Genomic DNA, 24,951 nt, shown 5'->3' with positions numbered 1-24,951 from the left:
CTATCTTTTGAAAAGATACTTCAGGCCCAGTCAAACCTTCAGATATCTACGGCCTCAGCTGACATCTTATTGCAACCTCGAGAGAGTCTGAGTCAGAATCATCCAGCTAACCCATTCTTGAATTCCCGACCCTCTATGAGGTAATAAAATTTTATTGTTGTTTTAACCTGTTAAGCTTTGAGGGTAATTTGTTATAGACACAGATGCAGCAGAACATGAAACATGCTCATCTCAACCATCTGACTTCAGAGATTACTTGTCAACCATAATTTTGGGCTCAAGCTAACATGGCAGGCCAGAGTATTCATTTCAAATGCAGTGTGAATGCATGTGTCTCTGCTTGTGTGCATATCCTTGAACTATTACAATCATTATATACCTAGATGTCCCTTAGATCAACTTCATTTTTTTCCTTTCAACTTCTCTTGAGGTGACATTGAGGCTGACCAGTTACTTAATTGCTGAAAACTCTCCAAATAATGGGACTTGTAAGGAATAATGACTTATCTGTGAAGAGACTGAAAGTAACTTATATGCTCAAATTCTTTCAGGGCTTCTGAGCAAAAATTACCTGTTTTTACTATATGTTCTTGAGGGAAGTAATTAAAGAAATCCCATCCTTTCCCATTGAATTTTTAGAGGCAAAATTAAAAGTGATAAGGTTTAGCCAACAACAAACTAGCATGGGGTTTTTCTCATGCTTGCTTCTTCCTCATCTCTCCAATTTGTAAAAATGCAGAGCATTATTCACTCCCCAGAATCACAAATTTTAAAAAACCCATTGTTGTTTTTCTTTTCTTTTTGGTTTTATTTTGTTTTTCTTTTTAAAAAGGCTTAACTGTTCCTGAAATCTAGATTCTAAAATCTTCAGATGAGATTATTGACACTGGTATGGCATGGTTCATTTTGTTTTGGGGTAAGAAATCATTAAATGTATAAACATACTCAATCCATTTCAGAGATTGTAAGGTCCCCAAATACATGTAGAAAAAAGTACAAGGTCTATGAAGCAAGACAAGATTTTGAGAATTTTTTAAACAACCAGAAATACTTAAAGGGAATTTATAATGATTCTTTTCCCAGACATTTCTAAGAATTTCCCATAGATGATTTTTTTGTTATTATTTTTTCTTCCTAGTTGATGCCTTGTCTGCATCCTGCGTTGAAAAATAAAATTCTGTTGGGCTCTTTCTAAGCCCTAAGCCATTTGATTTACCACATAGAAAAATACACACAACCTGGATGTCTGAATACTCCTATCTCAGAAAAGAACAGAATTAGAGTTCTGGAGGATTTGTGCTGTGGTTCAACTTCAGCTTTGTTCTTTCAGAGGAATGGATAAATGGTTGTCCCTACTGAGAAAAGAAAATAGCTTTTATGGTGCTTAAGAGTAGTGTGGAGAACAAAAGGTGGGTAGAAAAGGGTATGAAGTGTAGGATGTGATATTGTACAGAGTAAATGTCTAATTTTTCCCCAAATGAGAGTTGAAAGAAGAAAACTGACTTCACTTTTACACATATTAGTTAGTAAGTTTCTATTAGTTAATAAATTTCCATCCAAACATAACATAGATTTTTACATCAAATATTATTTATTGGTATTAAATAGCAATTGACTATTGAATCAGAATAATATGTCCCTGGAGTTCCTGTCGTGGCTCAGTGGTTGACAAATCTGACTAGGAACCATGAGGTTGCGGGTTCGATCCCTGGCCTTGCTCAGTGGATTAAGGATCTGGCGTTGCCATGAGCTGTGGTGTAGGTTGGAGATGTGGCTAGGATCCCACATTGCTGTGGTTCTGGTGTAGGCTGGTGGCTACAGCTCCCATTAGACTCCTAGCCTGGGAATCTCCATATGCAGAGGGAGCGGCCCTAGAAAAGGCAAAAAGACAAAAAAAAAAGAAAAAGAAAAAAAGAATAATATGTCCCTATAATCCAGTTGTGTCTGACTCTCATCAAAGCCTAAAGCTTTTTTGGTTAAATTTTGACCATCACACATCATAATGTGTGTACACACACACACACACACACACACACACACACACACACACACACATATAAGGGCTCTAATCCTAAGTGTACAGCTGGATGAATCACACAGATGATTCCATTCATGCAAGTACTACCCAGAACAAGATAGTAAGATGCTCCCTTTGGCTCCTTCCCAGTAGGTAACCAGCCACCTCCGCCATAAGGTAATAACTATTCTTGCTACTATCACCAAAGATTAGATTCCTATGGCCATTTTGATTAGGTAATTAATTAGTTAGGGCTGCAGATGCAGCATATGCAAGTTTCTAGGCTAGGGGTCAAATTGGAGCTATAGCTGCCAGCCTCCACCACAGCCATAGCAATGCCAGATCTGAGCTGAACCTGTGACCTACACCACAGCTCACAGCAAATCCAGATCCTTAACCCACTGAGCGGGGCCAGGGATTGAACCCACATCCTCATGGATACTAGTCAGGTTCCTTTCCTCTGATCCACAATGGGAACTACCTTATAGCCATTTAAAAAAAAATCTCAAAACCTCATAAATAAAAATTTATTTGTTGTCTCTGCCTTCAATGACTTGGAAATGATTACCATAAAGCTTATAAGAAGACATGTACTATATCTTGCGAGATGCTGCTTCCTTTTCATCCTAAGGCTATAAGGAGGGCAAAGGAGACTATTACAAATCCATACCTATCTATAGGAATAAATAAATGTGCACATCTTTTGTGCTTTAAAAGACAGTTGACCCTTATCCCATGAGTGATATCTGAACCTTTTAAGTAGATATAATCATGTTGTTCAAAATCATGATGAATCAAAGTAAAAATAGAACTGCACTGTACACTGCCAACTAATCATACATTTCTTTTTAACAAATCCCAAACCTAGACATGCAAACTTCCCAGAGAGAGATAGAGACAGACTAAGGCATTATCATTTGTTAAAAAATCTATACACTAATATGAATTTGTTGGTTTTGTTTTAAAATGACTTTACTTAGCTAAACCTTCTTATGTTAAGGTTGATTAATCCTATGTACTTTTTGCCCAGAATGTACTTTAGAGATATTTGCTTGGTTGAGAGAGCACTATCACTGCTGATGTGGGAAATCTATTTTGAAAAGTGCAGAAGAAAAATGCACCAGATATATCCTTATCACATTTTAAAAAGAAGTTCATTTTATGTTATTCCTAGGGAAGAGAAAAGTTAAAAATAAAATACTCGGTAAAAGCTTAGTGTTTCACCTAAGCCTTTGTAAATAGCCTGCAACTTAGAGACACTGAATTAAGAATTCCATGTTGAATTAGAAATTAAAAATAGATGCAGTAGTGAGAAATGTATTTAAGGCCCTGCCTACACTGCAGTAAAAATTATGTTTTGCAAAAATTGGGATGATTCTTGCTAGCATGCTGTTAACACAATTCCTCTAGCCAGGAAAGATAAAAATACAGATTTTTTTTGTTTATTAATTCAAAAAGTTATTTTCTTACTGTTATAAATGCTGATGTGAGTATTTAACCTTTAGCATGTATATAGCCTTTTCTCTGTTTTGTAATGAAATGTGTTGAAAGAAGAATGAAGTAGTGACATTTAAAGTATATACAATATTTTCATAGAGGATAACCTTATATCAATGTGTTTGAGCTCAATTATCATTATAAGTTTTATATTTAGAGTACTGAGGTACAATTCCAGTGAATCAATAATCAGAACTTGTTTAAATTATAATACCTTTGTTCAAAAAGAACATGGCATGTCCCTTCCTTGTGTACAAACAATCACACACACATATAAGCAGGCATGAACTTTGGAATATATTATCAAATAATAAACAGGACTATTTCCGTAAGAATGCATAACCAAGAATCATCTAACATCCTATTTCAGAAGGATAAACACTGTTCACAAATTAAAGCATGACTGTTTTGCCAAAAGATCTCAGAAAACTATCCTTTGCTAGAATAAATGTAGTTAGTATCTCAAATATATTCTGGAGTGGGAAATTCCTTAACTCTGTCAAAATAAATTTTTTAATGCATGAGTCTATAATTTTTTTCCCTAAACTTTCAGAAAGTATTTTTTTTACTCTTTATTAGCTCTAAGACAGTAAGGGCAATCTCTTCACAATCTATTAATTCAAAGTGTAAGTTTTATCTAAATTAATAAACTCTGACTTTTAAAATTTCCATTTTTGGAATTCCTGTTGAATCAGACTAGTATCCAAGAGGACATGGGTATAATCCCTGGCCTTGCTCAGTGGGTTAAAGATCAGATGTTGCTGTGAGCTGTGGTGTAGGTCGCAGACGTGGCTCGGATCCCAAGTTGCTGTGGCTGTGGCGTGAGCCAACAGCTGTAGCTCCTATTCAGTCCCTGGCCTGGGAACCCCCATGTGCCATGAGTGCAGCCCTAAAAAGACAAAAGACCAAAAAATAATAATAATAAAATAAAATTGCCATTTTTAAATTCTATCGCATCATTTTTCTGATCTCATTTCCAAAGCTGTGAAGCACTTATTATGCAATCATTTAAAAATTTTTTTTCATTTTCACACTGATTCTTTCTTCTTACTAAGGTGGGCCATGCCCAATTTGTGATCCTTCAGCATTTTCTTATTTTCCACCTTTCACAGTTCAGTTAATTCCACTTTAGCTGGTGTTTATCATGTACACAAATCCTCTTTAATTGCATTCCTCACTCACCTTTATTCCAACTCTTTTTCTTTTACGTCAGGGAAAAAACCTCATATTTTTTTCTCTCATGTTCTCCCCTTTTCTCCCCTTTGTATTCTTTCCTTTTCATATTTTCAATCTAAAAGATAAAGGTAATTTAATCATATTGTGATATGCTCTTACAATAAAAAGGAAAGTCATGAATTTTAAAGTAAGATTAAATATAACATAGACCAATTTTCTTTGGCTTTTTTTTTTTTTTTTTGGTCTTTTTAGGGCCACACCTGCAGCATATGGAGGTTACCAGGCTAGGGGTCCAACTGGAGCTCCAGCTGCTGGCCTACACCAGAGCCACGCAAGATCCAAGCCACATCTATGACCTACACCACAGCTCATGGCAACGCCAGATCCTTAACCCACTGAGCAAGGCCAGGGATGGAACCTGCAACCTCATGGTTCCTAGTCGGATTTGTTTCCACTGCACCACGACGGGAACTCCTCCTTTGACTTCTAAAGCTCTTAAAAGTATGCAGAATTTCCAACAGACATTCTACAAATCTTCATCTAATTCCAAAGCTTTTTTTTTTTTTTGTCTTTTTGCCATTTCTTGGGCCGCTCCTGCGGCATATGGAGGTTCCCAGGCTAGGGGTCTAACCGGAGCTGCAGCTGCCAGCCTACGCCAGAGCCACAGCAACGCTGGATCCGAGCTGTATCTGCAACCTACACCAAAGCTCACGGCAACGCCGGATCGTTAACCCACTGAGCAAGGGCAGGGACCGAACCCGCAACCTCATGGTTCCTAGTCGGATTCGTTAACCACTGCGCCACGATGGGAACTCCTAATTCCAAAGCTTTTTAATAAAACCAGTTTTCCTTCAAATACTAGCATCAAGATAGAGGATCAATAAGAAGTCATATTAAGCAGCATTGCTTTCGTTTTATTTCATAACTATTATAGAAATACTGCCTTATTTTTCACTGTAACTTAAACAACATCAGTCATATTATGTTTTAAATAGGCACCTATGGACTAACCTTGATTCTTACTATCCATTCATTCCTAATCTTTTTCCTGGAAGTGTTCAACAGCATCCAACCTAGCTGTTCTCTCTGCTTCCATCTTTGCCTTCCCTGATATTTTTCACCTGACAATCAGAGTGATTATTTAAAAGTGTAACCAGAACTTATCACTCCCACGGCTTCAACCCACCAAAGGTACCATGTTCAGAATAAAATCCAAAGGCTTCGTAAAATCTATAGCCTATCAAATCCTCAATCATGTGGCTTGTCTTTTTTCCTTCCACACAACTGCAAATTGAACTATTTGCTGTTCTTCCACAACATGAAATTTGCTCCCCTCTCTGGAAGTCTCCCTCCAGACTTGCTGAAATCTGGGCTCATTATGCCACTTTGCGCTGGTTAACATTTCAGATAACACTTGAGTAGCCAGATGGTGAGAGACTGAATTACGTTGTAGGAGTCTGAACAAAGAAAGAAAAATTTGGAAACCACTAAAATATGGGTACGCACAGATAGAGTGTAGGGACTAAGAGGGATACCATAGGGAGAAGACAAGTGGCCCACCTTGGAAATGGGGCACATTTAAGTGACCTGAAGGAGAAGCCAGGGAAGGAAAGAGGGAAGCAGTGAGTAAGAGATTCCAGAAGTGCAGTGCTGCTGAATATCCATGATGAGGGAATTGCGCGCACGTGCGCGCGCACACATACACACACACAAAGTAGGTCAATAATCAAGTAAATGTAATATTTTAGTCAGTGTGAAGATCAAGGGGAAAGCCATTGGCTTTGCCAGTTTACTGTACTGTTTCCATGTGGAAATATCTTTTGAACTTTTAATATTTGTTTTAACTAGTGAATTTTTTGGACAACTTTTGCAATTATCCTGTATATTTATGGAGCAAACTTTCCATGTGCCCACTGCCACCCCATTTTGATGATTCTTATTTGTCCTTAAGGATTTCCACAGTAGTAAGAAAGTATCTACAACCTTGTTCCTTGAAGATTTCTATGCAAGTTTTGCTTATAAAAGATAGAAGCTGTGATATGTAAGATTTTGTTTTATCAGGAGGCATTAACAGAATAAGACTTGAATCATAAAAAATATATATGTTTAGGTTAAAATATTTCATTACTCTTTCTCAGTTTTGGTTGACAAGTCTATAGAGCTAGGTTAGTACCACCTAAAATATTACCACAAAAACTCCTTCTGGGATGTCATAAACTAACTCAGCATACCTATTAATAAAAGAACTGCTCTTTATCTCATGTCAGTGTTATGGAAGTCCTATACTCTTGCAAATTTATAATTATATGTAATTAACTTTTCCATTTTTAACCAATTAAATTAAAGGAAGACCTGAAAATCCATCATCCCTGTATAACACAGCATATTGGAGCCTGAAAGTTTGAACATTTAATCAAAAAAGGCATATCTATTTTGGCTTCCTCTTATACTGCTTGTTAACAGAAATAGCCCACTGGCCCTAGAATAGAAATGCCAAGCTTTGAAATTATGTGGTGTTAGGATGAGGATAAATTTGCTGTCTTTTTTTTCTGTCATATTTATAACATGCATTTTAAAATTCAGATCTAGATTTATCTAAAGAAGAGCAATTTGTAAATTGAAAACAACATAATTAATACAAAATGATTCAAAGAAACAAAACAAAACAGAAGACAAATCCTCTGAATAACATCTAAACGAAGACAGGTGTAGAGATAGCATGTCCTTACTGATTGACAAACTTACTCTCACAAATATATTCATTTAATTCACTCATTTTTATGTAAGCTAAGAACAAGATTTTTTTCAAGTATTACTAATGTTAGAGTTCCAGATGATAAATGTTGTGTTATCGATAGGGAACATGAGACTACTTTACATTTTAACATGATATAATCCTAGATAGCTATATAGAACATGATTTCGCCATCAACATGAATTTTATTTACAAATGTACATTGAAATTGATCGTGGGAGAATGTATAATGTTACAGAGAGAAGAATTATTAATGCAGATAGGTACTTTTTGACATGGGAAAATCCAAAATGAAAAACTGCAAAAATAATAATGATATTTTGTGTGTGTGACAAAGAAAAGGTATATGCATATTAAAGACTGAAATAGCATAATATAGGATTATAGATTAATTTGTTTTGATTATCTGCATTTTCTGAATGTTCTGCAATATATATCTATTACTTTGATATTCATTTTATAACAATGTATGAAACTATATGCCAGGCACTGTGTAAAACAGTATTCAAAGGTAAACCAAACAGACACTATCCCTGTCAATACAAGGCTAGCATCTATAATACAGTTTACTTTAAAATTTATATTTCCTAATGGTTAAGATCACAGGCCTTGGAAACAAACTGCCTGAGTTCAAATCTCAGCTTTACCACTTATTACATGTGATTTTGGGTAAGTTATTTAACTGCCTCAGAGGCCTTCTAAGTAATAGAGAGACAATAGTAATACCTACCTCAGAGGATGTTTTGAGAAATAAGTGAGTAGATGCCTGCAAAACACTTAAATTAGGTCTAGTGTCTGGTTAGTCCTTTTTAAGTGTAAGTTACAATTATTAGTATTAACTGTGCTTTTATTTTTTTCATTTTAGGGCCACACCTGTGGCATATGGAAATCCCCAGGCTAGGGGTCGAATCAGAGCTGCAGCTGCTGGCCTACACCACAGTGACGGCAATGCAGGATCCAAGCTGTGTCTTCGACCTACACCACAGCTCATGGCAATGCCAGATCCTTAACCTACTAAGTGGGGCCAGGGACTGAACCTACATCCTCCTGGATACTAGTCAGGTTTGCTTCTGCTGAGCCACAGCAGGAGCAGACAAAACCAAACCATTCATTCTATAAAAGTGAATGGTTTTATACTGTAAAGTACTATGGAATTTAAGAAGCAGTAATTATATTGAGAAAAGAGAACTTTAATATAATTAAAACCTTATTATAAGGAATTTGTTAGAATGTTACTGTTAAACATATCATTGCAGATATATTAGTATATCAATATTTCCATTTTTGTGTTTACACAGTAGTCAGCACACACTTGGGCCGTCATAAAATAATTTTTTTCCTACCATTTTGGTATGGGAAGAATAATTATACTTAATGGACTTGATATAAATTGGAGTTACAAGATATGTATGAGTGAGGAAGGATGCTTTGAAGATATAATTATTATTTTAGAAATGGGCATAAATTCTATGTCTCTACTTACTGGTTTTAATTACTATGTTCTCTTGATGTGTGCTTTATATTATGTATGATATCTTTGAAGATAGTCTGTTAACTTTTTTTTTTCAGAATGTTATTTGAAGTTTCCAAATTTTATCCCAATGAAAATAGAGAACTAAGAGGCAGAATAGTGTGAGGGATGGGATATTTACTGTAGTAAGTGGTATGCCTTTAAAGTCAAAACAGCTATTTTGCCAATAAACAAAACAAAAACAGGACTATTTCTCAGTCACATGTTGCTAATGAAAACTAACCAGAAAAGTTTAGCCTGTGGTTGACAGACTGTTTCTCATATTTATTTTTAATTCATTTATCATTAATAATTTATGATGAATGTTTCATTCAACTACTCATTGAGATCTGCTTTATGTGCTAGGCACTGTACTGACACTAGCTCTTCCTTCAACAAAGATGAATAAAGTCCAGTCCCTGCTCTCAAGAAGTTTAGAGACTTGTAGGAAGGTAGGCATATGAATATCCCATTACTGTTCCATATGTGATTAATAGACAATAATTTAAAAGGAGCCAAGCTTTTTCCTCTTGGCAATAAGTATGTGAAGGGTTTTTCATGGCACCATTTATTATCATAAAATTCTGTAAAACACACACATTTCTATGCATATTACCATTGATTTCTATAATGTAATATTCAGGCAAATAATCAAGGTTTAACAGAAGGATTAAATAGAATAAGAATATCTATTCTTTTTATAATAAGAGTGTCTCAGATTTGGGGGAAGAGGGCAGAAAAACAAGGTCATTCCTAGGTAGGGAATTTTTTGGTAAAACTTAAAATACTGGTACTCACATCTTCATGTGCTATGTTCATTTCTTGATGGATTTTTAAAGCCTTCTCCCCTAATTTCACTATCCTGTGCCCCCTCCTTCCAAAAGGTGTGACCTTGATGTATGTACAAATGAATCAGTCAAAAATAGAAACAGTAATTTATTGGTGCAAAACTGTAGCAATAATGTTATAACGGAAAACTGTTAGAACTCAGAAAGAGGATATAAAACCACAACAAAAGAAGGGCTAATGTTAATAAGGTAATAATCTCTCCTTAAACTGGAATATGAGGCGCAGACTTCCTAATTACTTCAAGGATCAAAGTTTTATCTGACTAAACAGACTTCAATTGTCTGAAGTCTAATAATCTTTTCTACACTTAAAAACTGAATGTTAGCTTTGTGATAAACTATTTCATATGAAATGACATATGAACAAAACAATGACTTTTTTATATCCAAATTATTTTATTCTGAAAAGCCCCAGGAGAGTATGTCAAAAAGCAGTCTGTAATTATTTCATTTTGAGCTTAATGTCACATTCTCAGTTTAAACAGAAGTATAAAGCAGTCTGTAGTACTGATTTGCATTTCGATGTAAACTTGGTCATTTCTCTCACTTTGTGCAAGTTTAAAGATTAAATAATTTTTAATTGGCAAAATCACAAATAAAATGAACACAGAACAACAGAGACTACCCAGAGTCAACACAAATGTCTCACCAATTTCTTCCCATGAAAAGAATTAGAAGTTGTTAGAAGCTCAATAATAAAACATATGCAAAATAAAAATAAGTGCTTCTATTAAAAGACTGTTTTATAGTTTCATTACATGAAATATGAGCTTAAAAAAGTTTTTAAATGTTTCTAGTAATTCTAGAGTGAAGAATTCTAAAAAGGGACTAGAATAAACTGCTTCAATTATAACAAAAGAAATATCTATGATTAATATATACAAACCATAAAAATAGATAATCAACAAGGACCTACTGTATAGTACAGAAAACTCTACTCAATATTCTCTAATAACCTATATGGGAAAAGAATCTGGAAAAGAATGGATATATATGTATATTATAACTGAATCACTTTGCTGTAACCTGAAACTAACACAACACTGTAAATCAACTATACTTCAACATAAAATAAAATTTAAAAATTTTTTCCAAAAGTAACCATATTAATACTCTCCCTTCATCCCCACTCCCATTCTCATAAAGTTGAATAATTCCTGGTTGTATAGGCATGGATAGTGGGATCTAGGCAGAAAAGTCTTATTGGACAAAATGCTGTGGTCAGATCAGTCCTCAGAAACACAGGGAATAATTTTTATTCATGAGGGCACCTTTGCTGCAGTATTTTGAAATAGGACATGTTTTTGTTTTTGTTTTAATATTTTACTGGAGTATAGTTGATTTACAATGTTAATTTCTGCTAGATAGCAAAGTGATTCAGTTATACATATATACGGTCTTTGTCATATTATTTTCCATTATGGTTCATCACAGGATATTAAATATAGTTCTCTGTACTATACAGTAGGACCTTATTGTTTATCCATTCTATATATAATAATTGTATCCACTAATCTTAAAACTTCCAATCCTCCCCCTCCCACTACCCCCACTCCCAGGATATGATTGTTTTTATACCTGTTCCTACTGTGATGGTCAATTTTCTGCGGCAGTTTTGTTGGGCCCTGGTACCCAGCTCTGTGGTTAAATACGGTTCTGCATATTTCTGTGAGGGTATATTTGGATAAGATTAACATTTCTATTGGTGATCTTTGAATAAAGTAGTTGCCCTCCATAATGTAGGTAGGCCTCATTCAATTAACTGAAAGCCTGAATGGTAGAAATGACTGATCTCCCTTGACTAAAGGGGAATTTTGCCAGCAGGTGACCTTCAAACTTGAACTACAACATCGGCTTTTCTCTGGTTCTCCAGGCTCATGAACCACCCTGCAGATCTTTTACTTGGCAGCCTCCATACTTGTATAAGCCAGTTCTGTAAACTAAAATTTATTTCTATATATGCACACATTCTATTGTATCTCAATCTGTGTCTTTGGAGAAACCTAATACATTTGTTTAGATTAAACTGTAAAATCAAATTCTGGAAAATGAAATTTCAGACATCACACGCACGCATACACGCATGGCCCCCGCCCCCCACAGAGTTATGTATTTATATATGTGTCACCAGAGTGAGATAATGTCAGAAATTCCTTTTAAAAGTACCAGAGAAGTGGGGGAACAAATTAATTTATAGTTTATACCTCATTTTATTACAGGGTAAGAATAATGTAGGGAAGGGGAAATGCAAACACCTTCAGGTAGCCTAGCCAAGTAGGTAACAGGTAGAGGGGCCACACTCCAGTGGTGCAACAGTGTGGCATGTGGTAAACTTGACAATTACTGAATCTAGTCTAATTTCCCTCCTCTTCCTCATTCTCATTTTTATACTCCCAAGTTAACAGTGTACTTGTCAAATACAAAAAAAGACCACATGAAGTTATCAATTTTCAACCCAAAATAAATTTGAACTTCCAGAGGAGCTTGATGTCACAGGTTGACAGAGGACAGACAGAGAAAAACATAAGGACATACTTTGCTAAGAAGTAACAAATCTAATATTGGGTGGGGGACAGGGGTGGGTAGCATTGTATATTGAGTCTGTGAGGGCAGAAACATTATGAAGTCCAGAAGGGGTTCTATAGGTTTCAAAACAAAAATCCCCAAAGCAGTGACTCCCCCAAGTTCACAGCTGGGTTTTGTTTGTTTGTTTGTTTTTGTGGTCTATTAGGAAATAGGAAAATCATCTTGGACAGATGCAGAATTTAGTTTCTTCTGAGGAAAGATTTAGGTAAAAGTATATCCCTTATTAAACCGTAAGTTCCCTGTGAACTTATTTACCTAAATATAATGTCTTTATCACAGTGCTTTGTACAAAGTAGGTGCCTGATAAACATTAGTTATTTCAAATAGAACTTGATAATAAGTAAGTAGTCAGCTTGTTGTCTCAAAGGCCTTGTAAGAGCAGAGGAGCAGGAGCTGAGGAAGGAAAACACCTGTAAGATGCAGAAATGACTTCGAGACGTTGAGCCTTGAGGCAAACCTCCACATGGGCTAAATGGCAGGCCCTGACTAAATATATCTCTCCCTCAGCACCCTGTATGAGTTTTTGTTTTCTTTTTTTTTTTAATACAGCATCTCAAATTCCCCCAATTAAGACTCCATTTGGCTAAAGCACTGCTTTAAAAAAAAATTTACGTTTTTAGGATTGTTACATCAGTCATAAACAGATGAAACAATTTAAATTAGGTAGCTTTTTCCTAGACATTAGCTGAAACCAGCTTCATCAGTAGAGGGGGTGGATTTTGTGGATCGATTGTTTGGGTGGAAGGAAATTAAGAGGAAGTTGTCACAGTACATTGAGAGAACAATCAACAAAGGTGGGGCAGGGCAGAGAAATTGCAAGTCAGAAGACTTATGACTAGTTAAGGTAATTTAAAATCTTGTCACTCAAAGCATGGTCTGAGGGTTGCCACTATGACAATCACATGGAGGCTTGTTAGAGATGCAGAATCTTGGGCTCCTCCTTTAGCCCACAGAAGAAGAATCTGCATTTTAACAAAACCTTCTGGTGTTTTGAGGCTTATTAGAGTTTGAAAAACCCTGCTCTAAAAATTTATTTATTTTTATTTTCAAATATTACCTAATGGAGGTCCTATGACTAAGAAAGTTAGGGAATGCCTTTGTTCTTCCTTCTTCTATTCCAAATGACTTTTTGCTTCCAGGAGCTTGGACTTAAGCCTGTGCTGTTACTAATGTATTGTAATTACATTATGTAGGCTTTGAAACTAGCTTAAGAGTCAAACCAAGTCATGCAATATAGCACCTACAGGGAAATGTGTTCCGGTTTCAACAGCTCACTTATAAATAAGCTGTTAGAACACAATTCCCTTACACGTTTGAATTGTCTTTATAGTTATTCATAGAAAAGACTCATTCTTAGTTCAAAAAAGAAAACTGAATTTTCATGCATCTATCTATAAACAGCAGTTATTTAATACTAGAATTTCCGTATTCACAAGTTCCCTTGTGGTGCAGTGGGCTAAGGATCTGGCATTATTGCAGCTATGTCACAACTGCAGGGCAGGTTTGATCCCTGGCCTGGGAACTTCCATATGCTGCAGGCATAGCCAAAAAGGAAAAAAAAAAAAAAAGAATTTACATATTCACATGTCTGTGACAGTGAAATAAAAGCAAATATCTAAACAAACAAGAAATTCCTCAATATCATAAATTTAAATGTGACAAATCATGCTAAAAATTTAAATTTTCCATTGAATGAAGAAATCAAAAAATCAATGAATGGGAATACAATTTTTTTCTGGATTGCTTGTGGCTTAAAGACAGAGCTGTATCTTATTCATCCATCCTTAGCATCCAGAAGGGTGCCAGAGACAAAGAAAAGTCTCAGTAAGTTGCAAATGAATTAATGAATGAGTGAATCAATACTGGATATAATGTTATGTTTAAAAACATATTTGTTGGGAGTTCATGTTGTGGCTCAGTGGTAACAAACCCAACTAGTATCCATGAGGATGCAGGTTCATTCCCTGGCCTTGCTCAGTGGGTTAAGGATCCAGCATTACTATGAGCTGTGGTGTAGGTTGTAGACATGGCTCATATCCTGGCATAGGTTGGCATCTGATCAACCCCTGGCCTGGGAACTTCCATATGCCATGGGTATGTCTCTAAAAAGCAAAAAAAAAAAAAAAGAACATATTTGCCAAATCAATAAAAATGATAAAAATGTGTAAGAATGTATTATATCAAAATAATTCTTTAGCTAACAGAAGACCATGAATCAGGGTGACCAGCACATACATGCTAAATTAAAATGGTATGTTTTACATGAATGAGGATAGACAGTTTAAAAAAGTATCTTTAATAACTGCCCATTTTTATTTAGATACAATGAAAAATTCTTTATCAGTGAGGAGGTAAAATTTGTAAAGGACTACTAAAATGAATTAATTTTCTTTGATGACCTCTAAGTACAAATAATCACTCATTTGAGGCATATTCCCATCCATGTTAATTGTCAAAAATTCAATCTCTAAAAATAGAAGTTAATAAAACCAATTTGCTGATTCATATGTATTTTATTTTAAATAGTTTGTCATATCCTTCAAGAAATACCTATAGAATTAAATTTTTAAGACAACATTAACTTAAGAATTCTATATTCTAATATAAGTTGTTTTATTTCTTTTTTTCTTTTTAGGGCTGCACTTGCAGCATATGAAAGTTCCTAGGCTGGGAGTGAATGGGAGCTACAGCTGCCAGCCTATGCCACAGCCACAGCAATGCAGGATCCAAGTCACATCTGCAACCTACACTGCAGCTCGCAGCAACACTGGGTCCTTAACCCACTGAGAGAGGCCAGGGATTGAACCTGCATCCTCATGGATACTAGTTGGGTTTGTTACCACTGAGCCACAACAGGAACTCCCTAACATTAAAGTCTTCTACTGAATTATCCTCCCATGGCAAATCAACTAAATGCCTGAAATTTAAATATTTTTGTAGACCTCTTATTTTAAACCAATTCAGATCAATTTAGAAATCTGTGAGCTATTCAGTTTTATGAATGGAGTGAAAACTTAATATACTGCCACTGTAACAAGGACCTAAGGACAAAGGGACCTTTCAGGTTGACTTTTCATAAAACTGAAGATTGGAGTGTACCTTTTATTTGTCTGTACATAGCGTTTATTTGCAAAAAAAGAATCCAGAGCCTAAACCATTCCAGTGTTTACTCTGTGGCAGCACAGCTCATCACAAAGGCTATGTCTCCAAGAAACTCACGGCTTGGATCTATGTGTTCAGATTGCTTTTTGAGTAAAAGCAGTCAACATTTTTTTGATTAGTTTTTATTTTAATTTGTCTTAACACTACCACTTTTAGGAGTTCCCATTGTGGCTCAGTGGAAATGAACTCTACTAGCATCCAGGGGGATGCGAGTTTAATCCCTGGACTCATTCAGTGGGTTGAGAACTAGGTGTTGCCCTGAGCTGCAGTGTAGGTTGCAGACGAGGCTCGGATCCTGCATTGCTGTGGCCTGAATGTGCAGCTCGGATTTGACTCCTAGCCTGGGAACTTCCAAATGCCGCAGGTGAGGCTCTAAAAAGCAAAAAAAATCCGAAACTACCACTTTTAAGAAGTGATCCTCTAAGTCTAATACACTGCAATTGTATGAACAGAGTTCAGAGTCATGTTCACAATAACCACAGTTTATTTTTTCACACCGAGCACACTTTAAATATACAAGTTGTTTATATCCCACAGCAGGTTTACCTTCCAGGGTAGATCACTATAACGTTGTGACTCTGCCTGAGCTTCACTTTATTTTCTTTGTATTTATTTATTTATTTAAGGTCACACCTGTGACATATGGAGGTTCCCAGGCTGGGGGTCAAATTTGGAGCTACAGCTGCTGGCCTATGCCACCCCCAAAGCAACACAGGATCCGAGCTGCATCTGCGACCTACACCACAGCTCATGGCAACGCCAGATCCTTAACCCACTGAGCAAGGCCAGGGATGGAACCTGCAACCTCATGGTTCCTAGTCAGATTCATTTCCCCTGCACCATGATGAGAACTACCTGAGCTTCCTTTTATATCAATACACTAATTAAAACATATTTACTGAGTGTCTACTGTGGGATAGGCACTTTCGAAGCTGAATACAGCTATAAACAAGACAGGCAAGGTCATGACTCTCAGGAACATAACATTCTACAGGGGCAAACAAGAAACAAATAAAGAAATACCAGTTAATGAGAAGTGCTGTGATAACAATAAAACACCTGATACACAGTACGTGGCAGGTAACTTTAGATTGTGTTCTCAGAAGAGGTCTAAGGAGATTATATGTAAACTGAATGGAAAGAAGGTGGCAGGCATGTAAGCACCTGGGGTAAGGGCATTCTAGGCAGTGAGAGAACATCTAATACAAAAACCATAAAATGAGGAGAAGCTGGGCATGCTTAGCAAAAACAGGGAGAAGTGGGCCTGGAAGATAGTGACGGGAAATGAGGTCAGAACTGTAGGCAGGAGCTAGGTCACATAGGGTCTTTCAGACAAAGGTAAAGAACTTTAATTTTTTTTTCCTAATTGAAAATAGGAAATCATTGATATATTTTATGAGACTGATGCGCTACCTACTGCGCTAACGAGGCACCTCATTGATATATTTTAAATACAGGAATATGTGATGAAATTTAGGACTTAAAAAGATTGCCCTGGCTGCTCTGTGAAGGAAGGATTGTAGAAGTGGATTTTTTTTTTAATGATTTGGAGGTTAAGGCAATAGAAATACTTATAGGTTATAAAGATTCTATAGCTTTTCACAAGAATGTGCTTTCCTGATTTTCTAATGCCACAATTTTATTAGAATTCCACTGGCCTTTGTGGACCACACTAGTTGATAAGATCAATGTCTTCAAAGAACAGTCTGTGTAGACTCCTAAGATTCCTTCCCCCATGCCTTTGGGAAATAAGACAACTCATAACTCACCACCTTTTTGAGCAGTTTGAAATATTTTTTTACAAAATGCATGATTTACTGTTTGCCTCTGAGCTCTTTTTAAGGAGAAGGACTGTGTTAAATTTATTTTTCTATCACCTGCGAATACAAAGAAGGTTTCTGATAAATACATATGCAATCAATGAATAAATGTGACGTGAAATTTCATTTGCCCATTTTCTACTTATATAAGCCTTGTATGGGCTCCTTAAAATGTATCCTATTTACTATTCTGCCGCATGGGAAAGATTCTTTCAGGAAAATTGAGGTTGTTTGATAATGGAAAATTTTATTTTAAAGATATTTAATTAAACTGATGTCAGTAGCAGCACGTGGATAATTATATTTACATTTTATATTATTTTGCCAGAGCTGCTATAATAAATACCATGGAGTGGGTGGCTTAAACAACAGAAATTTATTTTCTCACAATTCTGGAGGCTCAAAGTCCAAGATTAGTGTCAGCTAGTTTGGTTTCTCCTGAGGTCTCTCACTTTGGCTTGCAGATAGCAAGTCTTCTCGCTGTGTCCTCAGGTGGCCTTTCCCCTGTGTGCATACATGCCCTTGGTATCCCTCTGCATCCAAATTTCCTCTTTTTAATAAGGACACCAGTCAGATTGGATTAGGGTCCACTCCAAAGGCCTCGATTTGACTTAATCATGTCTTTAAAGGCCCTATCTCCAAATATAGTCATGTTTTGGGGTCTTGGGTTAGGGCTTTGGGGGGGAACACACCTTACCTTATATTTCTTCATAAGAAATGCTAACTCAGGAGTTCCCGTTGTGGCTCAGTAGTTAACGAATCCGACTAGAAACCATGAGGTTGTGGGTTTGATCCCTGGTCTTGCTCAGTGGGTTAAGGATCTGGAGTTGAGGTGAGTTGAGGTGTAGCTCACAGGTATGGCTCGGATCCCGAGTTGCTGTGGCTCTGGCTTAGGCTGGAGGCTACAGCTCCGATTAGACCCCTAGCCTGGGAACCTCCATATGCCATGAAAGTGGCCCTAGAAAAGGCAAAAAGGCAAAAAGGCAAAAAAAAAAAAAGCTAACTCATTAAGAAAATAGACACATTTTACAGTGATGACTATATGCCACTCATTGAAACACACACACACACACACACACATGCATGCATGCATGCACACACAGACATGCATGTGTTAGCCCTATAAGCTAAGTAGTAGTATTTACTGTTGAAGAAACTGAGGCTTGGAGTTCCCACTGTGGCACAGAGGGTTAAGAATCCAACTGGTCCCTGCAGAGGTGCAGGTTTCATCCTCAGCTGGGTGCAGTGGGTTAAGGTATCCAGTGTTGCCACAGCTGTGGCATAGGTTGCAGCTCATATCCAATCCCTAGCATGGGAACTTCCAAATGCCTCGGTAACTATGTTCAATTTCTTGGGTTAGAACAAGATGGAAGACGGTATCAATAAAAAGAATGTGTGTATATATTCTGCACAGCAGAAATTGAAACACTGTGAATCAACTATACTTTAATAAAGAGTTTTAAAAAAACACAAGAAAGAAAGAAAAATAAACTAAGGATCAGACAATTCAGCAAAAAACTCAGAGACAGTGTGATGGGGCTAGGATATAAACCCAAATCTGTATGATTTTAAGGCCTGTTTTTTCAACTCTATACAGTTGCCATCCTTAATAGAATGATTGTGAATATATCTAATAAAATAATGCATGTAAAGTACTTGGTATACTGACTGACATAATGACTCAACAAATGTCAGTTTACTTCCTGTAACTCTACAGGCCTAAAGGACAATTGCATTTAAGTCACCCCTTTCTGGCTCTCCCAGTTTTTATGGAATGCCAATTTGGAATATGCTTCTTTAAAAGATTAGCCATAATGGTTATTTCTCTTGACTGAATGTCAAAGCTTTTTCACTATTTTGGTAGATGCCTCTGTGTACATGTGAATTCATAAGAGCTAGATAATGAAAATGCTTTTAAATTTAAAAATAGTTTTCACAATTCTAATGCTTAGCAACTAGCACTGAAAAGGGAAAGAAAAGCACAGAGCACAGTAACATTCCTTTTCCTTTAAAGATCATTCTGTTTATAAAACCATCTCTAGCTGTGAGTGCTTTAAATTAGCAGGAATTAGGGCAAAATATAATGAACTCCAAGTTTAACATAGCAGTGAATTAACTATTCAAGATCTCTACCATGAATAGTATTTACCAATTCATGGAGGTAAAGGTCAATAGTAAAATGGAATATGTACAGTGAAATGAAAATTAAGTCTATGAAGTAAGAAATTTCCATTTAGCAATGAAATCGAAGGGAATTCTGAACAGAATTTCTTTTATTTCACCTGTGCCTGCTATAAACGCTATCTCACAATGTTTAATAATAATAATCAAGGCTTGGTTATGAAGTCTGCAATCTATTTTAAAATGCTCTAGCTTAGGATGTATAATATCACATAGACATCTATTAACTTCAGTTTTAAGTGCCAAGGGGCACTCAAGTTGCTTTAATGGAGATTCCAGAAATGGGCAGCAAGCAATTTATCAGAAAATGCCATTTTTTAGAAGAAGTACAAGTGCTTCAGCTCTCTGCATCTGAACACCTGAGACTTGGCTAATTAGCATACTAAATGTCAGAAGTGGTTTTTATCTGGGAAATTCATGGTTTATTTATAGGTATGATGAATGTTAGAAATGGGGCATTATTGGTGACATAAAGGTATTCATGGATTGCTGAGGTATTTTAGAAACACTTTCTACTTTTGTACAAATCTGGTGAATCTTAAACTTGGACCAGCAGAAAGGGGATTCTAGGCTGGACTCTTAGAAGCTCTTGTGTCCATTCGCTGGTGCTGCAGTTACTAGCTATTCAAAGCAGACTATTTAGGACACATTCCTGCCTGTGGATTATTTTTTTCTCTATCTTAAGTAAACCTTCATGCAGAATACCTAAAGAATAGACAGCATGTCTTCAGGCTTCCAGATAAGATTGTAAGAACTGTTTTGAACCTGCCTGTTAGTGTTTGTCAAATAAATGTCCATATGTATGGCAATCTTGGGTCTGGGGTTTTTTTTCATTGTAAGATGGTAGCCAGTTTGTTGGAGAGGAGACCTTCCCACCCAAGGTATTTCGGGGTCAGATAGGATTTAAAAGTTGTGTATAATCACATTGGCTTAGGTCAATCAGAGCAACATTTTAGGGGATTCTTCTTGAATTTTAATCTTCAATCTTATGTGGTAATGTTAAGATGACATAAAGAAATACACTAAGCTTATTAATCATGGATTAAAAATAGGCCTTTAATAATCCTAAACATGAGATCATTTAAATGAACATTTTCCTCATTTTTTAGTTTTCTATTAACATTCTTTTACATCTTTCTAGAACACAGGGGAAAATGACAAAAAGTTACCTTGAGAATTTAAGTGCTATAAATCAAGGAGGACAAAGAACTAAGAGAAGAAAAAAAGCAGGAACCAGTGTTTTAGACCTTAGTTAAATCCATAAACTGTTTTTTTTTCTGGGCTTGGCAGAATACAAAATGCTTTTGCCAAATTTTCCCCTCATTACTTAAAGCTGCATGTTCTATGAAGGGCATTTAATGCATTATGTTATAAATGTTTTTATAAACATGTCTTACTAGATTACTGAACTAAGGTAACCGAGCCTAACATTGGCCCATTATAGCACAAGCCAAGGATTGTTTTAATTAATTAGTCACTCTCCTATAGTAGGATAGAATGGAATTTACCTACAGAGGAAATGGATTTTAGTTGAACCATAGGAATTGAGGTTGAATATATTTATCACCAGTGAGATTTATTAAACCTTGTAATACATGGAAGCCTTAGGTATGTAACATAGATTCACTAGACAAATAAAAATTCAGAGTTGGAAGGGGATTTTGGCAAGTTGCAACCTTATTTGGCTTCAGTTTCTGCTTCTGTAAAATTTAAGAGTTAGGGTATGTTGTCAAATCCCAATCTATTCATATTAAGGACCACCCTTATTATTCACTCATTCACCAGGGGCCTATATTTTTCAAATCTGCTAAGCAAACTGTATCTAATGACTAATAAATCCTTTCTCAGATTTTTATTAACAAAACATATTAATCACCCCTCTGAGCAGCATAAGATATCCAGGATTACCACACTGGGTGCATATACTTTTGGCCAAATCCAAAGAAATTTGATATCTTAGTTAACCTGGGCAGGTTGACTGTGGTAAGATTTATTATTTCCATCAGATATTTTAAAATACAGGCAGTGCAGATTAAATGGGGATAATTGGTTCCAGAAAAGGGCCATTTAAAGTGAGTCCATGTAAAACAGAGGTCATTCTACCTTGAAGGGTGAAGCTTAAAATTATAAAAACAGGTTTATTTTATTTCAGTTATACTTGTAGTTAAGGGCATAGCATATATAAAGCTATCATAGAATAATGAGAGTGACAAGAATGTGGTTTATTTTGATGTGCATTTTTTTTTCAACAAGATTTTACATCACATTTAACTTTTTTGCAGCTTGTGAGAAGGTTCCTGGAATCGGGGGTAAGTAGAGGAGGACAAAATAGTCCAGGTTCAAAGACCTCCTGAATCCTTTGACAGTCAAATCATTCTCTTTTGGAGCCTCATCATCCTTATGCCCAATCTTTGACTTTAGTTTAGAGTTCATTTTTGTGCTGTACTTGCATTAAGTGGTTGAAAGATTACAAGCATCAAGTAACTATCAAAGAGAATAGAGATACTGAAGCCAAAGGCAAGGCTAGATCTAGTGGTAGTAGGGGAACAGTGTGCGGCTATTTTTTTTTAATAATGGTTAATTTATGAGTCGATTTTTTTTCATATTATAACTACTTTCTTCTCTTTGCAACTTTGTAATCTGGTACCCCTGCCAGAGGTCTCTAAGGAACTCCTGCAAGGAATAAGGGAAGTAGCTCCCTGTTTGTCACCCACTGAAAAGCATTAATTTGGCAGGTTCAGGAACCCCAGGTTGGGAGCCACTAGACCTTTACTATGGTCCTTCTGTCTCTAATATTCTATACATTTCATTAGTGGAAACTGAAAGCCTAAAGCATTCTTACTTACTGTAGGTCACATGGCCTATTACTGGTCAAAGCAGGTCTAAAATCTGGGTTCCTGAAGTTTCAGAAATTTAAGCATAATATTTTACAGTTGTAACTGTTTATGATTTTATTTTTTATTTGTTATTATTTTGTCTTTCTACTTTTCTAGGACCGCACCTGTGGCATATGGAGGTTCCAAGGCCAGGAGTCTAATCGGAGCTGTAGCTGCCTGCCTACGCCAGAGCCAAAGCAATGCGGGATCCAAGCGGCATCTGCCACCTACACCACAGCTCATGGCAACACCGGGATCCTTAACCCACTGAACGAGGCCAGGGATTGAACCTGAAACCTCATGGTTCCTAGCTGGATTCATTAACCACTGAGCCATGATGGGAACTCCTATGATTTTATAATCCAACTTGTGCCCTGTCTTTAAACTCTAAGATATTATAATTTGATTAAATAGAAAAGCTGAATATTAAAAACAGCAACTGTCTCTTCCTCAGGAAAACTCATGGGTTTGAAAAAGATATGTTTAAAAAATATCCTATATTCTGTTAATTTTAATCAAATCTTTCTGGTATGGAGATCAAAATTAAGCTGAAGCTTCAGATAATGGCATTTTAGAACTGTACAATTTGGTACAACTCAACCAAAGAGTGTCACGTGGCCGAAGTCACAATAAGGCCCTAAATGTGCAACCTTCAAGATGGGTACCTGGGATGAGGGGGAGGAAGAGAGTCTTCAGGCTCCTACCCTAGAAACAGGAGAGAAGGGAAAAGTTGTCAGAATCTGGGGTGAAATTCAGATTTACTGGCCTTCAACCTTTTCAAACTTACCCAGAGTTTGGATTCACCTTTAATTAAATTATGGGACATTTCCCTTATAAACTGATTAATACAATTTTTTTCTTGGATATCTTGAAAGCAAACTCTCAAACAGAAAGCCTGCTATTGACATTCTTCCCAACTTCCTCTCTGGGGAGCTAAACAAACAAATGGGAGGAAAGAACCTTTTTCTACTTTGGGACACATTTGAACAGTGCTACAGGAGAATCATATGCATGCTATCATGATCAAAATTTGATACTCTCTCTTGAAGAGTATCAGGAATTTTTTCTTGTGCTTTTCCATCAAAAATTCATCAAAAGCTTATCTGTCCACTAATCATTAAGTCAGAATGCTTATTGATTTACACTGGTGAAAATGTATGGCCAGAAAGAGGAGATTTAGAAATATCTGCATTACTTGCTTAATGGTAATACTGTTTAAATTTAGAATATGTGCATAATATAAATGTTGAAAATCTTGTGGAAATTCGGAAAGGCTTTAAAATTTTTAAAAATCACTAATAGAGACACTACTAGATTGTACAGCAGGTGAGTAGTTGGGCACACAGAGTCAAAGACAGACTGCCTGGGTTTCACCACTCACAAGCTGATGACCTGGGGCAAGCTTTTTAACCTGAATGGGCCTCCATTTCTAGCTTTTCTGGAATGGGGATAATAATAATAAAAAATAATAATAGCTACTTCACTAGAGTGTTGAGAGGATTTAAATTAGTTAAAATATATGACATTTGTTTGTTTGTTTTTGGCCATGCCTGTGGCATGTGGAAGTTCCTGGGCAAGGGATCAAATCCATGCCAAAGCAGTGACCCGAGCCACCGCAGTGAAAATCATGGAGGCTTAACACACTGTGCCACGAAGAGAACCATGTCTTAGAACCAAGTCTGGCACATGTTAACTTCTATAGTATGTCAGTGTTATTATAAATGTATTATTGTAAATCTCTGATAGACATGTAACAGATAACTTCACAGATCCTATTCTGTAATTAGAGAGACTGAGAAATCACCAATACTAGGTAAAGTGAAAAGCTAATCTGTAGGTTTGTAGATACAGTGCCATTTAAAAAAAAAAAAAAAGGGCATGACTATAAATTTCTCTAAATGTATGAAGAGCATGTGGAAAGGATCTGGTGAAGCTGGTAGAGAAAGTTTAGAGTTCATTGGTGGTTGAGAAACGGCTATCACAATTATCTAGGAGATTTCTCCCCAGATGAACCGCCTTCTATGGTGGTCTAATGGAACAGAACAGTGGTTCTCAAAGCTGGGTCCCCAGACCATTAGCATCACTCAGAAACCAGTTAGGAATGCAGATTCTCAGGTACCACCCCAGACTCAATCAGAAACTCCGGGGGTGGGTCCAGCAATATGTTTTTACAAAACCTCCACACTAAAGTTTGTAAGCACAAATCATGTGAAGAGTGGAAAAACCTGCACCTAGGATTCTAATTCTGATGTATTTCGTTGACTTCCCTCAAAAGTTAAGAACCACTGCAGAGGAGTTCCCTGGTGGCCTAGCAGTTAAGAATTTTGCACTGTCACTGCTATGGCTTAGGTTCAATGAGCCTTGGCCAAGGAGCATACTGAGGGTGTGGCAAAAAAAAAAAAAAAAAGAACCACTGCTGCAGAGATGAAAATCACCTATAATTAAGGGAAAACAAATTTTGAAAAAAAATTATCAGGGAGGTAAGAGGGTTTTAAAAATTATTTATTTATTTAGGGACAAAAG

The sequence above is a fragment of the Phacochoerus africanus genome, chromosome 1 (genome assembly GCF_016906955.1).
Source record: "Phacochoerus africanus isolate WHEZ1 chromosome 1, ROS_Pafr_v1, whole genome shotgun sequence".
NCBI classification, from domain to species: Eukaryota; Metazoa; Chordata; class Mammalia; order Artiodactyla; family Suidae; genus Phacochoerus; species Phacochoerus africanus.
This window is presented reverse-complemented; position numbering follows the sequence as displayed.